This window comes from Heptranchias perlo, unplaced genomic scaffold (genome assembly GCF_035084215.1).
Source record: "Heptranchias perlo isolate sHepPer1 unplaced genomic scaffold, sHepPer1.hap1 HAP1_SCAFFOLD_62, whole genome shotgun sequence".
Lineage (NCBI taxonomy): Eukaryota > Metazoa > Chordata > Chondrichthyes > Hexanchiformes > Hexanchidae > Heptranchias > Heptranchias perlo.
The window spans coordinates 4,799,044-4,815,587 of record NW_027139644.1 but is presented as its reverse complement, the minus strand read 5'-3'; the positions used below and the strand labels follow the sequence as shown (position 1 = coordinate 4,815,587).

General features: G+C 46.4%; 1 non-coding gene and 1 pseudogene across 1 annotated transcript; both read left to right on the top strand.

The window, feature by feature from the left end:
* LOC137317445 (zinc finger protein 271-like) overlaps positions 1-16,544 on the top strand; it is a 433,617-nt pseudogene that overhangs the window by 44,078 nt on the left and 372,995 nt on the right.
* trnam-cau (transfer RNA methionine (anticodon CAU)) lies at positions 4,066-4,138 on the top strand. Its single transcript has one exon. It is a non-coding gene; the product is annotated as a tRNA-Met (tRNA).

Below are 16,544 nucleotides of genomic sequence, written 5' to 3'. Positions count from 1 at the left end.
TCTAGATATAAAGACCAGCATTCCATTAGCCTTCTAAGAATATTTTCTGTACCTGTCCATAATATTTTAATGATCTATATACATGGTCCTCTAAGTCTCTTGTGATTTTGTGATTTCCGTTCCCACTGCTGTTTCCCTGCACCAGTTACAAAGTACAGTCCTGGTCCCACTGCTGCTGAGACCCTGTGCTTCTGCCATCTCAAGCCTTCATTTCTCCAACACTCTCACCACCTCACATATTTAAATTAGTCGAGCGAGGAAATACCAACTGTAATCACAGCGCCTTACCCTGATATCTCACGGTGTGAGCCGTCCAGTTAAAGAGGCCTCAACATTTTATCTCACGGTGTGACCAATCCAGTTAAAACAGTCTCACCCTTAGATCTCACGGTGTGACCCGTCCAGTTAAAGGGGTCTCACACTGTGGTCTCACTTTGTTACCCGTCCACTTAACGGGGACTCACCCTGAGATCTCAAGGTTTAACGCATCCAGTGAAAGGGGACGCGTAAAACCTTGAGATCTCAGGGTGAATCCAGGTGGACAGCCTGTGATCTCACGGTGTGAAACGTCCAGTTAAAGGGGCCTCATCCTCTGATCTCACGGTTTGATCTGTCCAGTTAAAGGGGCCTCACCCTGTGATTGCACGGTTTGAACCGTCCAGTTAAAGGGGCGAGAGAGACAGAGGAAATTGTCCCAGCTCCAGAAACGCATGCAGGATCTGCTCCAGCTGCAGTCGATGGGGATCGATGTCGGGGAGGAACTCAGGGAGTTGAAGGACCAGCAAGTCTCACTCTTCACCTCCGAGGCCTCGAAGATCACCTTTTGGTCCAGAGTCCGCTCCGTGGGGCAGGGCGAGAAGTGCTCGCGCTTCTTCTTCCAGAAGCTGCACAGAGAGACCTCTGGTGATCAGCAGACTGAAGGAGGAAGAGGGCTCGGTGACGTCTTCACAGACCGACATACTGAGGATCAGCAAGTCCTTTTATGCCGGGCTGTATGACGCAAAGCCCAGAGACAGCACGGCCTCTCAAACCTTCCTGTCCTCTGTCACGGAGGTCTTAGATGACAGCGAGCTGGAGAGCCTGGATCGGCGACTGAACTCGGACGATGCTGACAAAGGCCGTCCAGTCTTTCGAGAAGAGTAGAACTCCCGGGAGCGATGGTTTACCGGTTGATTTGTACTCGGCTTTGTGGGACTGGATTGGCCCAGGCCTACTTGAAGTGTACGGGGGTATGCTTCTGGCAGGCAGCATGTCAGAGTCCATGAGGAATGGCATCATCACCCTCATCTAAAAGCAGAAGGGGGAGAGGGAATAAATCAGAAATTGGCGACACATTTCCCTGCTAATGCTGACTACAAGATTCTGTCGAAGGCCATCGCCAACAGACTCGAATCCGCTCTGGAGTGGGTGAACCACCCCGATCAGACATGTACTTTACCCGGCAGGACGACCTCTGATATCCTTGTGCTGCTCTGGGATGCGATCGCCTACGTGCAGGGCAGAGGGGTGAACACCTGCCTGATCAGCCTGGACCAGGAGAAGGCTATCGACATAATATCCCACACATACATGATGGACACGGTCTCCAAAATAGGGTTTGGGGAGGGAATCCACGATTGGATCCGACTGCTCTATGTGGACATCCATCGCGCAGTCCTAATCAATGGGCGGGAGTCAGAGAGTTTTCCAATTAAATCTGGAGTCAGGCAGGGCTGTCCTCGCTCTGCGGTCTTGTTCATGCGTTGGGTCGAGCCATTTTCCGTGTCCATCAGGAAGGACACAGGTATCAGGGGGATGACGATCCCAGGTGGAGGCTCTCAGGTTAAGACCTCCCTGAACATGGATGACGTCACCGTCTTTTGCTCCGATCAGCAGTCGGTCCACAGACTGATGGGCATCTGCGAACGACTCGAGCTGGCCTTGCGGTCCAGAGTGAACCGCAGTAAGAGTGAGGACATGTTCAATGGCAGGTGGGAGACCCGATCCTTTGTCCACTTCATCGTCAGGTCCGACTACCTGATGCTGTTGGGGATCGGGTTCGGGGGCCCAGGACTCCACCAAAAAATGGGAGGAGCGGGTCGCCAAGGCCAAACAGAAGCTTTGTATGTTGGGGGGACGCTCTCTCTCCGTAGCCAACAAGAACCTCGTGATAAGGTGTGAGGTACTCGCGGTGTTTCTCTATGTGGCCCAGGTCTGGCCCATTCCCCACAGCTCCGTCACCACAGTCATCCGAGCTATCTTCCACTTTGTCTGGAGTTCCACGGTAGAATGTGTCTCCAGGGACACCATGTACAAGCCCCCCAGACAAAGGGGGCAGAAGCGTCCCCAATGCTGCCCTGATCCTGATGGACACCTTTGCGTGTGGCTGCCTCCGGATGTGTGTAGTGCCCCGGTCTGCAAACACCAAGTGTCTCTACGTGCTGAGTTTCTACCTGTCCAATACACTGAGAAAACTGGGTCTGGCCGAGCAGAAGCAGGAACGCCACGTCCAGCTGGACCGACCCAGCTCCCCCCCTCCACTCCCCACCTGTTCCAGGTGGAGAAGTTCCTGAGGAGGAACCACTTCAACCACAAGGCCGTCAGACAGTGGTCGATGAGGAACGTTCTGGGGGTCCTGCAGGAAAAGGAGAGGGTGGATCCACTCGGGCAGTTCCCCGACCAGACGGTTGATGCCATTTGGCAGAACATCTCGTCGCTGCAACTGACCAACAGGCACCAGGATGTGGTCTGGATGGTGGTGAGAAGGACCTTCCCAGTGCGGTCCTTCCAACACACACGGAATCTCAGCACCACCTCGAGCTGCCTTCAAGGCTGCAATGGGGACGAGACCGTTGTCCGTCTCCTGGTGGACTGGACCTTCACGCAGAATGTGTGGCGAGAGATGCGTTGCTATCTGTCCCAGTTCATCTCCAACACCTCGGTAACACAGGACGCTGTGCTCTACGGGCAGTTTCCCAGAAGGCACACCGAGACAGTTATCAACTGCTGCTGGAAGACCATCAACTCGGTGAAGGAGGCTCATTGGTCCTCCCAAAACCTGCTGTTCTTCTAGCTGAAGGAGCTGTCCACGAGCGAGTGTTGCCGACTGGCACAATCCAAGGTCCAGGGGAATGTGCTGCAGGACGCACTGAGGCGCGGTGCAGCCTATGCAAGGGCTCTATGGGAAAAGGCTACTGTGTGAAGCCATCCCACCTTTTATTATACAGAATGTATTATATGATATGTAGTGTGTTTTCTATTGAAATAATGGGATTATAATGTGTGCGATCTGTTTTGTATTGTTTTGAATTGAAATTGCGACTTTTACACTGAACTGTACGTGTCCTTAAATTTTATGAAATGAAGTATATTTTGAAAATACAAAGAATTGATGCACAAAGGCACTCCTCTGAGCAGCGAGAGACCTGTCCGACTGACAGAAAGAAGTCTTTTTTTGCCTGAAATTTCGCGCGGTTTGACGTGTTGTTGCTCAAAGGCGCTCCCTGCTGGTGAAAAGAGGCAAATGCTCGAGCAAATCAGCCGTGTTCAGACAGACACGGAACGCTTTCGGGTTTGAGAAAGGAAAAGCACCAACATTTTAAGCAGTAAGCAGTCTGTAAAGTGAAGAAAGCGGCCTTGAGCTCAATACCGTTTACTCCAAAACCACTATTTTGAGCCGGAATTAAACCAGCGATTTAAGAGTGATTTTGCTTTCAAGTTTGAATCTCTACACATTTTCTGCATTACCAGCTGAGCTATCGAAGGGAAGCAGCAAAGATCTCTCTCTTTGGTGATTGTTCACCGTGCGCCTTTTGACACTCCCCGACTCGTAGAATCACGTGTGTATGACCGAGACTGACTCGGTACCTGCTCATACCGCAGCGCTGTGGGAGTGTGAGCTCCGACTTACTCTCCACGCCCTGAGCCAGTGGAGAAATGGGTAACGTGCCTGACCAGAATTCAGAAAACTGATGGTTAGATTTCGACCTGGATGGATGGTTTTTGCAAACTGCCGATTAGTTTATGACTTTACACCTTGCAAACTGTCCTACATGTTTGTGCTGTCTGGATATCTAGACATCAAATGCCTTCTTAGCGCAGCAGGCAGCGCGTCAGTCTCATAATCTGAAGGTCCTGAGTTCAATCCTCAGAGAAGGCATAATTAAGCTTTCTTTTTCCATCTTTGCTCAAGACCAAAATCAAGAATTTTTGCTTCCTGCAGCACACCAAAAGATTTGCTGCCCATTGACCTCTCTTTACCATAGCACGCAGCACCTCACGAAGGGGATAATCTCCGAAAGCTTGTGATTTTAAAATCAAATTGTTGGACTATAACCTGGTGTTGTCAGATTCCTTACATTGGAAAGTTGAAAGAGCGACCTTGAGTTAATTGCTGCTTCTTCCAAAAGTACACTCGCTCCTTCAAGCCGGAATTGAAACATCGATCGAAGGATAACATTATTTTGAGTTTAATTAACTGTTATTTTCCGTTCTACCAGCTGAGCTATCGAAGGGAAGCAGCAAAGGTCCCTCTCTGTAGTGATTGCTCACCGTACGCCTTTTGACACTCCCGGACTCGTGGAGTCGTGTGGGCATGACCGAGACTTGCTCGGTACCTGCTCATCCCGCAGTGCTGTGGGACTGTGATCTGTAACTTACTCTGCACACCCTGGGCCAGTCAAGCAATAAATAACGTGTCTGACGACACATCAGAAGATTGTAGGTTTGACTCCTACTTGGCTGGATGGTTTTTGCAAACGGCCCATTACTTGATGACTTTAGATACCTTGCAAACTGTCCTACTTGGAAGTGTTGCCTGCCCGTTTCCGGCATAAGTGCGTTCTTAACACAGCAAGTAGTGCATCAGTCTCACTAACCTTGAATAATTCTGAGTTCAATCCTCAGAAAAGATATCGGGACCTATGAAGCATCTTTGTATCTCTCATCTTTCCATCTTGGCTGAGCACCAAAATGAAGAACTCTTGCTCACTGCAGCAAACCAAAAGATTTGCTGCCCCTTGACCTCTCTGCATCGAAGCTTAGGATTTACGTTGGTTATAGCCTCGCTGACAAATGACAACCATTTTAGTTTCTGGACAACTGCCCCAAGATAAAGGGTGATAGGAGAATACAGGTATCGACGTTGCTACCTCTTACATGCGAAGCGAGCGCTCTACCATTTGAGTTAACCCCCGTTGCTAGTAATCAATTGCCCTTCACAGTAGCCGCTTCACACTCGCCTCCATGCAGCGCCACGAATGGTAGAAAAATCTTTAATTGGCCCCCTCCCTGAATATATTCAGTGCTTTGCTCCAATCGGCGGTATCGAGCATCAGCAAGTGAGCAAAAGCAGAACGGGAAGCCACAGTAATCGTGAATGATGCTGAGAAGAGCCCGAGCCTGCAGAAGGTTGAAGAAGTCACCGGAAGGAACAGCTGTCCCGAGGTTGAGGGAACAGCCGGAGCTCTGTCTGACTGAGAGAAGACTTTTTTGTCTGAAAGTGGTTTGAAGTGTTGTTACACAAAGGCACTCCCTGCTGGTGAACAGAGGCAAATGCTCGAGCAAAACAGTCATGTTCGGACAGACACGGAAAGCTTTAAGGTTTGAGGAAGGAAAAGCGCCAACATTTTAAGCAGTAAGCAGTCTGTAAAATTAAGAAAGCGGCCTTGAGCTCAATACCGCTTACTCCAAAAGCATGTTCGCTACATTGAGCCGGAAGTAGACCAGCGATTTAACTTTCAAGTTTTAATCTCTCCAAATTTTCCGCACTACCAGCTGAGCTATCGAAGGGATCGAGCAAAGGTCCCTCTCTTTGGTGATTGTTCACTGTGCGCCTTCTTACACTCCCGGACTCGTGGATTCGCGTGTGCATGACCGAGACTGACTCGGTACCTGCTCATACCGCAGCGCTGTGGGAGTGTGAGCTCCTACTTGCTTTCTACAACCTGGGCCAGTGGAGCAGTGGGTAACGTGTTTGACCAGAATTCAGAAGATTGTAGGTTTGATTTCTACCTGGCTGGATGTTTTTTGCAAACTGCCGATTAGTTTATGACTTTACACCTTGCAAACTGTCCTACTTGGTAGTGCTGCTTGACAAGTGACATGTTAAGTGCCTTCTTAGCGCAGCGGGCAGCGCGTCAATCTCATCATCTGAAGGTCCTAAGTTTAATCCTCAGAGAAGGCATAATAAAGATTTTTTTTACCATCTCTCACCTCATCTTTGCTCAAGACTAAACTCAATAATGTTTGCTTCCTGCAGCACACCAAAAGATTTTCTGCCCCTTGACCTCTCTGTACCGTAGCACGCAGTGAAATTTAAGAAATACATGGACCATGGGCTTGCTAAAAACTGACGCCACATTTATTTCTGGACAATTGACCCAAGTCAAAAGGTGAGTGGAGAATGCAAGAATCGATCCTGCTATCTCTCACATGCTCAGCGAGCACTCGGCCAGAATCATAGAAAGATTACAGCACGGAAGGAGGCCATTCGACCCATCGAGTCCACGCTGGATTTATTCAAGAGCAATCCAGCTCGTCCCACTCCCCCGCCCCATCCCTTCCATTTTTTTCCTTTCCATGATTGAATCACCCCCTCGGGCGGTGCATTCCAGATCCTAAACACTCGCTTTGTAAAAAAGTGTTTCCTCAGGTCACCTTTGGTTCTTTTACCAATCACCTTAAATCTATGTCCTCTGGTCCTTCACCCTTCCGCCAATGGGAACGCTTTCTCTCTATCTACTCTGATTGGGCCATTCGTGATTTTGAAGATATCTATCAAATCTGCTCGCATCCGTTTCTGTTCCAAGGAGAACAACCTCAGCTTCTCCAGTCTACCTACGTAACTAAAGTCCCTCACGCCTGGAATAATTCTCATAAATCTCTTCTGGACCGACTCCAAGACCTTCACATCTTTCCTAAAGTGCGGTGCCCAGAACTGGACACAATTCTGCAGTTGTGGTCGAACCAGTGTTTTATAAAGGTTCATCATGACTTCCATACTTTTGTAGTCTATCCATAAAGCCCAGGATCCCCTCTGCTTTTTAATCGCTTTCTCAACCTGCCCTGTCACCTTCAACGATTTGTTCACATATACACCCAGATCTCTATTTTCCTGTACCCCTTTTAGAGTTGTGCCCTCTGGTTTACTTTGCCTCCCCTGTTATTTCTGCCGAAATGCATCAATTTGCAATTTTCTGCGTTAATTTTCATCTGCCACATGTCCGCCCATACCACCAGCCTGTCTATATTCTCTTGAGGACTATCACTACCCTCCTCACTGTTCACGAAGCTTCCATGTTTTGCGTCATCTGCAAATTTTGATATTGTGCCCTGTACACCCAAGTCCAAATCATTAATATACATCAAGAAAAGCAGTGGTCCCAGCACTGACGGCTGTGGAACACCACTGTACCTCTCATTCCCGTCCGAAAAACAACCGTTCACCACTACTCTCCGTTTCCTGTGCTTTAGCCAATTCTGTATCTATGTTTCTACTGCCCCTTTATTCCATATTTGAGGTTGTTCCTTGTAAATTGCCCTTCACAGTCGCTGCTTCGCACTCGCCTCCAGGCAGCTCCACGACCGGCCTTGGGTTGGCCCCCTCCTTGAATACATCAATACTTTGCTCGAATAGGCGCTATCGAGCATTAGCAAGTGAGCAACAACAGAACGGGAAGCCACAGTAATCGTGAATGATGCTGAGAAGAGCCCGAGCCTGTGGAAGGTTGAAGAAGTTACCGGAAGGAACAACTGCCCCCAGCTTGACTGAACAGCGGGAGCACTGTCTGTCTGACTGAGAGAAGTCTATTTTGCCTGAAAGCGGTTTAAAATTTTGTCACTCAAAGGCACTCCCTGCTGGTGAACAGAGGCAAATGCTCGTGCAAAACAGCCGTGTTCGGACAGACACGGAAAGCTTTCAGGTTTGAGAAAGGAAACGCGCCAACATTTTAAACAATAAGATGTCTGTAAAGTTAAGAAAGCGGCCTTGAGCTCAGTACCGCTTACTCCAAAAGCATGTGCGCTACTCCGAGCCGGAATTAAACCAGCGATTTTGCTTTCAAGTTTTAATCTCTACAAGTTTTACCACATTACCTGCTGAGCTATCGAAGGGAAGCAGCAAAGGTCCCTCTCTTTGATGATTGTTCACCGTGAGCCTTCTGACATTCCGGGACTCGTGGAATCGCGTGGGCATGACCGAGACTGACTCGGTACCTGCTCATACTGCAGCGCTGTGAGCGTGTGAGCTCCTCCTTACTCTGCGCGCCCTGGGCCAGTGGAGCAATGGGTAACGTGTCTGACCAGAATTCAGAAGATTATTGATTCGATTACGACCTGGATGGATGGTTTTTGCAAACTGCCGATTAGTTTATGACTTTACACCTTGTAAACTTTCGTACTTGGTAGTGATGCCTGACAAATTTCCCGTTACGTGTCTTCTTAGCGCAGCACGCAGCGCGTCAGTCTCATAATCTGCAGGTCCTGAGTTCAATCTTCAGAGGAAATATCATAAAGGTTTTTGTCCATCTCTCACCTCATCTTTGCTCAAGACCAAAATCAAGAATTTTTGCTTCCTGCAGCACACCAAAAGATTTGCTGCCCCTTGACCTCTCTGTACCGTAGCACGCAGTGAAGTTTAAGAAGTACATGGACCATGGGCTCGCTGTATTTTGGCGACACTTTTGTTTCTGTACAATTGACCCAAGTCAAAAGGTGAGTGGAGAATGCAAGAATCGATCCTGCTATCTCTCACATGCTCAGCGAGCGCTCGACCAGAATCAGACAACAATTACAGCACGAAAGGAGGACATTCGACCCAGCGAGTCCACGCTGGTTTTATTCAAGAGCAATCCAGCGAGTCCCACTCCCCCGCCCCATCCCCGTAGCCCTTCCATTTTTTTCCTTTCCATGATGAATCATCCCCTCGGGCAGTCCATTCCAGTTCCTAACCACTCGCTGTGTAAAATACTTTTTCCTCATGTCACCTTTTGGTTCTTTCACCAATCATCTTAAATCTATGACCTCTGGTCCTTCATCCTTTCGCCAATGGGAACGGTTTCTCTCTATCTATTCTAATTGGGCCTTTCGTGATTTTGAAGACATCTATCAAATCTGCTCGCAACCGTCTCTTTTCCAAGGAGAGCAACCCCAACTTATCCAGTCTACCCACGTTACTAAAGTCCCTCACCTCTGGAATACTTCTAGTAAATCTCTTCTGGACCGTCTCCAAAACCTTCACATCTTTCCTAAAGTGCGGTGCCCAGAACTGGACACAATTCTGCATTTGTGGCCGAACTGGTGTTTTATAAAGGTTCATCATGACTTCCATACCTTTGTAGTCTATTTATAAAGCCCAGGATCCTGTGTGCTTTTGAACCACTTTCTGAACCTGCCCTGCCACCTTCAATGATTTGTGCACATACACCCCCAAATCTCTCTGTTCCTGTACCCCTTTTAGATTTGTGCCCTCCAATTTATATTGCCTCTCCTCGTTATTCGTACTGAAATGCATCACTTTGCATTTTTCTGCATTAATTTTCATCTGCCGCATGTCCGCCCATGCCACCAACGTGTCTATATCCTCTTGAATTCTATCACCATCTTCCTCATTGTTTACTATTCTTCCAAGTATTGTGTCATCTTCAAATCTGGAAATTATGCTCTATACACCCAAGTCCAAGTCATTAATGTATATCAAGAAAAGCAATGGTCCCAGGACCAACCCCTGGGGAACACCACTGTATACATCCCACCTGTCAGAAAACCAACCGTTCACCACTACTCTCTGTTTCCTGTCCCTTAGTCAATTCTGCATACATGTTGCTACGGCCCCCTTTATTCCATATTTGAAGTTGTTTCTTGTAAATTGCCCTTCACAGTAGCTGCTTCGCACTCGCCTCCAAGCAGCTCCATGACCAGCAGAGAAATCTTGCCTTGGGTTGGCCCCCTCCCTGAATACAATCAATAATTTGCTCCAATCGGCTGTATCGAACATCAGCAAGTGAGCAACAGCAGAACGGGAAGCCCCAGTAATCGTGAATGATGCTGAGAAGAGCCCGAGCCTGCGGAAGGCAGACAAGGTCACAGGAAAGAAACAGGCGCCCGAGCTTGAGGGAACAGCGAGAGCCCTGTCTGTCTCTCTGACTGACGGATAGAAGACTATTTTGCCTGAAAGCGGTTTGAAGTGTTGTTACTCAAAGGCACTCCCTGCCGGTGAGCAGAGGCAAATGCTGGAGCAAAACAGCCGTGTTCGGGCAGACACAGAAAGCTTTCAGGTTTGAGGGAGGAAATGAGGTCTCCTGTGCCTCAGCGCCAACATGTTGAGCCGTCGGCTGCCTGGAAAGTAAAGAGAACGGCCTTGAGTTAATTGCTGCTAACTCCAAAAGCACGTTCGCTACTTCAAACCAGCAACCTAAGGATGACTTTGATCTGATAATTTTACAACAGTTCTCCGCTCCACCAGCTGAGCGATCGAAGGGAAGCAGCAAAGGTCCCATTCTTTGGTGTCAAAAGGCGCACAGTGAACAATCACCAAAGAGAGCAATCTTTGCTGCTTCCCTTCGATCGCTCAATTGGTAATGCAGAGGACTGCAGTCGAAAACAAAGCAAAGTCATCCTAATGTTGCTGGTTTAATTCTGGCTCCAAGAGACGAGTGTGCTTTTTGTGTAAGCAGCAATTAGCTGAGGAACAGGGGATCATGAGGAAAATGAGTTTCCTTTCTCAGACCTGAAAGCTTTCTGTGTTTGCCCTCTCACGGCTGTTGTTTTGAGCATTTGCCTCTGCTGACCAGCAGGGAGTGCCTTTGAGCAACAACACGTCAAACCGCACTCACGTTCAGGCAAAAATGCCTTCTATCAGTCAGGCAGGGCTCTCGCTGCTCCCTCTATCTCGAGGCCGCTGTTCCTTTCCTGTGACGTCGTCTGCCTTCCGCAGGCTCGGGCTCTTCTCAGCATCATTCACGATTACTGTGCCTTCCCGTTCTGCTGTTGCTCATTTGCTGATGCTCGATACCGCCGATTGGAGAACGTATTGAATATATTCAAGGAGGTATCCAATCCAATGCAAGATTTCTCTGCAATTGGAGGCAAGTATGAAGCGGCTACTATGAAGGGGATTGGATAAAATTAATTGGGGGATTAACTCAAATGGTCGAGCGCCCGCTTCGTATGTGAGAAATAGTAGGATCGATATCTGCATTGTCCACTTTTTTTTTACCTGAGGGCAATTGTCCCGGAACAAAAATGATGTCAGTTCTCAGTGAGCCCATAACCCACGTAAATCGTGAACTTCAATACAGAGGTCAAGAGGCAGCAAATCTTTTGGTGTGCTGCAATGAGCAAAAGTTCTTGATTTTGGTGTTCAGCAAAGATGGAAAATGATCCACAAATGCTGATGATTTTCTGTGAAGAATGAATTCAGGACCATTCAGGTGAATGAAACCGATGCACTACCTGCTGTATTAAGAATACGCTCACGATGGAAGCCGCCAGTCGGCACGACCAAGTAAGACAGTTTGCAAGCTCTTGAAAGTTGAAAAGTAATGGGCAGTTTGCAAAAGCCATCCAGGCAGATAGGAGTCGATCTTACAATCGTCTGGACACATTTTCCATTGTTCCAGCGTGCGCAGAGTAAGTAGAACCTCACACTCCCACAGTGCTGTGATATGAGCCGGTACCGAGTCAGTCTCGGTCATGCACACGCGACTCCTCGAGTCCGGGAGTGTCAAAAGGCGCACGGTGAAAAATCACCAAAGAGAGGGATTTTTTGCTGCTTCCCTTCCTTAGCTCAGCTGGTAGAGTATAATTAATTAACATCAAAGCAAAATCATTCTTAGATCACTGTTTCAATTCCAGTTTGAAGGAGCGAGTGCACTTTTGGATTAAGCAGCAATGAGCTCAAGGCCGCTCTTTTAAATTTCCAGGCAGCCGACAGCTCAACATGTTGACACCTCTTTTCCTTTCTCAAACCTTAAAGCTTTCTGTGTCTGACCGAACACGGCTCGAGCATTTGTCTCTGCTCACCAGCAGGGATCGCCTTTGAGCAGCAAACTTTTTAAAATTTCTAAATATACATTATTTCATAAAATTTAAGTTCAGCGTAAAAGTCGCAATTACAGTTGAAAACAATACAAAATAGTTCGCACACACAATGATCCCATTAATTCAATGCAAAACACAGTACATATCGTATATTACATTCTGTACAATACAAGGTGGGGTGGACAGAGTACATATCTTATATTACATTCTGCACAATACAAGATGGGGTGGACATAGTACAAATCTTAATATATATTCTGTACAATAGAAAGGTGGGATGGACATCGTACCTATCTTAATATGCATTCTGTACAATACAAGGTGGGGTGGACTCAGTACATATCTAAGATTACATTCTGTACAATACAAGGTGGGGTGGACTCAGTACATATCTTATATTACATTCTGTACAATACAAGATGGGGTGGACACAGTACATATCTTAATATACATTCTATACAATACAAGGTGGGGTGGACTCAGTACATATCTTACATTACATTCTGTACAATACAAGGTGGGGTGGACTCAGTACATATCTTATATTACATTCTGTACAATACAAGGTGGGGTGGACTCAGTACATATCTTATCTTGCATTCTGTATAATACAAGGTGGAGTGGACTCAGTACATATCTTATATTACATTCTGTACAATACAAGATGGGGTGGACACAGTACATATCTTAATATACATTCTATACAATACAAGGTGGGGTGGACTCAGTACATATCTTACATTACATTCTGTACAATACAAGGTGGGGTGGACTCAGTACATATCTTATCTTGCATTCTGTATAATACAAGGTGGAGTGGACTCAGTACATATCTTATATTATATTCTGTACAATACAAGATGGGGTGGACTCAGTACAGATCTTATATTACATTCTGTACAATACAAGGTGGGGTGGACTCAGTACATTCCTTATGTTACATTCTGTACAATACAAGGTGGGGTGGACTCAGTACAGATCTTATATTACATTCTGTACAATACAAGGTGGGGTGGACTCAGTACATATCTTACATTACATTCTGTACAGTACAAGGTGGGGTGGACTCAGTACGTATCTTATATTACATTCTGTACAGTACAAGGTGGGTTGGCCTTGAAGTTCAGCAAGTCCGGCATAAATGGATTTGCTGATGCTCAGTATTTTGGTCTGTGTAGACGTCATCGAGCACTCTTCCTCCTTCAGGCTGCTGATTACAGAAGTCTCTCTGTGCAGCTTCTGGAAGAAGAAGCGCGAGCACTTCTCGTCCTGCTCCACGGAGCGGACTCTGGACCGAAAGATGACGCTTGAGGCTTCTTTAACTGGACGGGTCACATCACCCCCCTCCCGACCCCGCCGTGAGATGACAGGGTGAGTCCCCTTTTACTGGATAGGTCACACCGTGAGATCACAGTTCATAGAGTGTATTAGGGACTGTTTCTTAGATCAATACGTCGGGAACCAACAAGGGAACAGGCCATTTTGGATCTGGTAATGGGTAACGAAACAGGTTTAATTAATGATCTCAAAGTAAAGGATCCCTTGGGAAGCAGTGATCATAACATGATAGAATTTTACATCCGTTTGAGAGAGGGGATTTTGGGTCTGAAACTACTATATTAAAGTTAAATATGGGCAATTATAAAGGAATGAGGGCGGAATTGACTAAAGTGGACTGGGTAAACAGATTAGATGGTATGATGGTGGATAGGATGTGGCAAACATTTAAAAAGATATTTTATGACTCGCAACAAAAATATATCCCTGTGAAGAGGACAAATACCACAAAAAGGATGAACCAACCATGGCGAACCAAGGAAGTCAAGGATGGTACCAGGTTAAAAGTAAAAGCATACAACATGGCAAAGATTACTGGTAAGACCGAAGATTGTGAAAACTTTAAAAACCAGCAAAGGATGACGAAAAGAATGATAAAGAGGGAGAAAATAAATCATGTGAGTAAACTAGCAAGAAATATAAAAACTGACAGTAAAAGCTTCGAAAAGTAGATAAAAAGGAAAAGGGTCCCTTAGAGGATGAGACTGGGGAAATAATAATCGAAACAAGGAAATGGCAGAGGAATTGAACAGATATTTTGTATCTGTCTTCACAGTAGAAGACACCAATTATGTACCAATAATAGTAGAAAATCAAGGGGCAAAGGGGAGGGAGGAACTAAAAACAATCACCATCACTAGAGAAAAAGTACAAGGTAAACTAATGGGTCTAAAGGCTGACAAGTCCGCTGGACCTGATGGCTTGCATCCGAGGGTCTTAAAGGAAGTGGCTACAGAGATAGTGGATACTTTGGTTGTAATATTCCGAATTCACTGGATTCTGGAAAGCTCCCAGCGGATTGGAAAACCCCAAACCTAACACCCCTATTCAAGAAGGGAGTGAAACAGAGATCAGGTAACTATAGACCAGTTAGCCTAACATCTGTCATTGCGAAAATGCTAGAATCCATTATTAAGGAAGTAGCAGCAGGACATTTGGAGATTCATAACACAATCAAGGAGAGTCAACATGGTTTTATGAAGGGCAAATCGTGTCTGACAAATTTATTAGAGTTACTTTGAGGAAGTAACGGGCAGGATAGATAAAGGGCAACCAACGGATGCAGTATATTCGGATTTCCAAAAGGCATTCGATAAGGTGCCACATAAAAGATTACTGCGCAAGCTAAGATCTCACGGTATTGGGGGTAATATACTGGCATGGATAGAGGATTGGATAACTAACAGAAAACAGAGAGTCGGGATAAAAGAGTCATTTTAAAAATGGCAATCTGTAATTAGTGCGGTGGCGCAGGGCTCAGTGCTGGAGCCTCACCTATTTACAATATATATCAATGACTTGCATGAAGGAACAGAGTGTCCTGTGGGCAAATTTGCTGATAATACAAAGATAGGTGGAAAAGCAAGTTGCGATGAGGACACAAAGTGTCTGTAAATGGATATTGACAGGTTAAGCGAAAGTGCAAAATTTTGGCAGATGGAATATAATATGGGAAAATGTGAAGTCATCCGCTTTGGGAGGAAACATAAAAAAGCAAAATATTATTTGAATGGAGAAATACTACAAAATGCTGCGGTACAGAGGGATCTGGGTGTCCTCGTCCATGAAACACAAAAAGTCAGCATACAGCTGCAGCAGGTAATCCGGAATGCAAACGGAATATTGGCCTTTAATTCTAGGGGGATGGAGTATAAAAACAGGGAAGTCATGCCACAACTGTACATGGTGCTGGTATGACCACACTTGGAGTAATGCGTACAGTTCTGGTGCCCTTATTTAAGGAAGGACATACTTGCATTGGAGGCAGTTCAGAGAAGGTTCACCAGGTTGATTCCAGGGATGGAAGGGTTCTCTTATGAGGAAAGATTGAACAGGTTGGGTCTATACTCATTGGAGTTTAGAAAAATGAGAGGAGATCTTATTGAAACATACAAGATTCTGACGGGACTCGAAAGGGTAGATGCTGAGAGGATGTTGCCCATCATGGGGGAATCTAAAACTCGGGGGCATAGTCTCAGAATAAGAGGTCGCCCGTTTAAGAAGGAAATGAGGAGGAATTTCTTCTCCCAGAGGGTCGTGAATCTTTTGAATTCTTTACCCCGAAAACCGTTGGAGGCTGAGCCATTGAATACATTCAAGGCTGAGTTAGACAAATTTTTGTTCTGTCAGGGAGTCAAATGATATGGGGAAAAGGAGGGAACTGGAGTTGAGGTAAAAATCAGATCAGCCATGATCTCATTCAATGGCGGAGCAGGCTCGAGGGCCAGAATGGCCTGCTCCTGCTCCTCTCTCTTATGGTCTTAAGGTCTTATGATGAGGTCAAGCAGATTTTTCCCTCGTGTTGGTTCACTCACCACCTGTCGCAGGTCCAGTCTGGCAGCTATGCCCTTCAGGACTCGGCCAGCTCGGTCAGTAGTGGTGCTACTGAGCCACTCTTGGCGATAAGAACATAAGAAATCGGAGCAGGAGTCGGCCAATCGGCCTCTCGAGTCTGCTCCGCCATTCAATAAGATCATGGCTGATCTGATCCTAACCTCAAATATAAATTCATGTCCAATTTCATGCCCACTCCCCGTAACCCCTAATTCCCTTTACTTCTAGGAAACTGTCTATATCTGCTCTAAATATATTTAATGATGTAGCTTCCACAGCTTCCTGGGGCAGCAAATTCCACAGACCTACTACCCTCTGAGTGAAGAAGTTTCTCCTCATCTCTGTTTTGAAAGAGCAGCCCCTTATTCTAAGATTATGTTCCCCGAGTTCTAGTTTCACCCATCCTTGGGAACATCCTTACCGCATCCACCCGATCAAGCCGCTTCACAATTTTATATGTTTCAATAAGATCGCCTCTCATTCTTCTGAACTCCAATGAGTAGAGTCCCAATCTACTCAACCTCTCCTCATATGTCCACCCCTTCATCCCCAACGTGATGGACGTTGAAGTCCCCCACCTAGAGTACATTCTGTGCCCTTGCTAATCTCAGACTTTCCTCCAATTGGTGATCAAC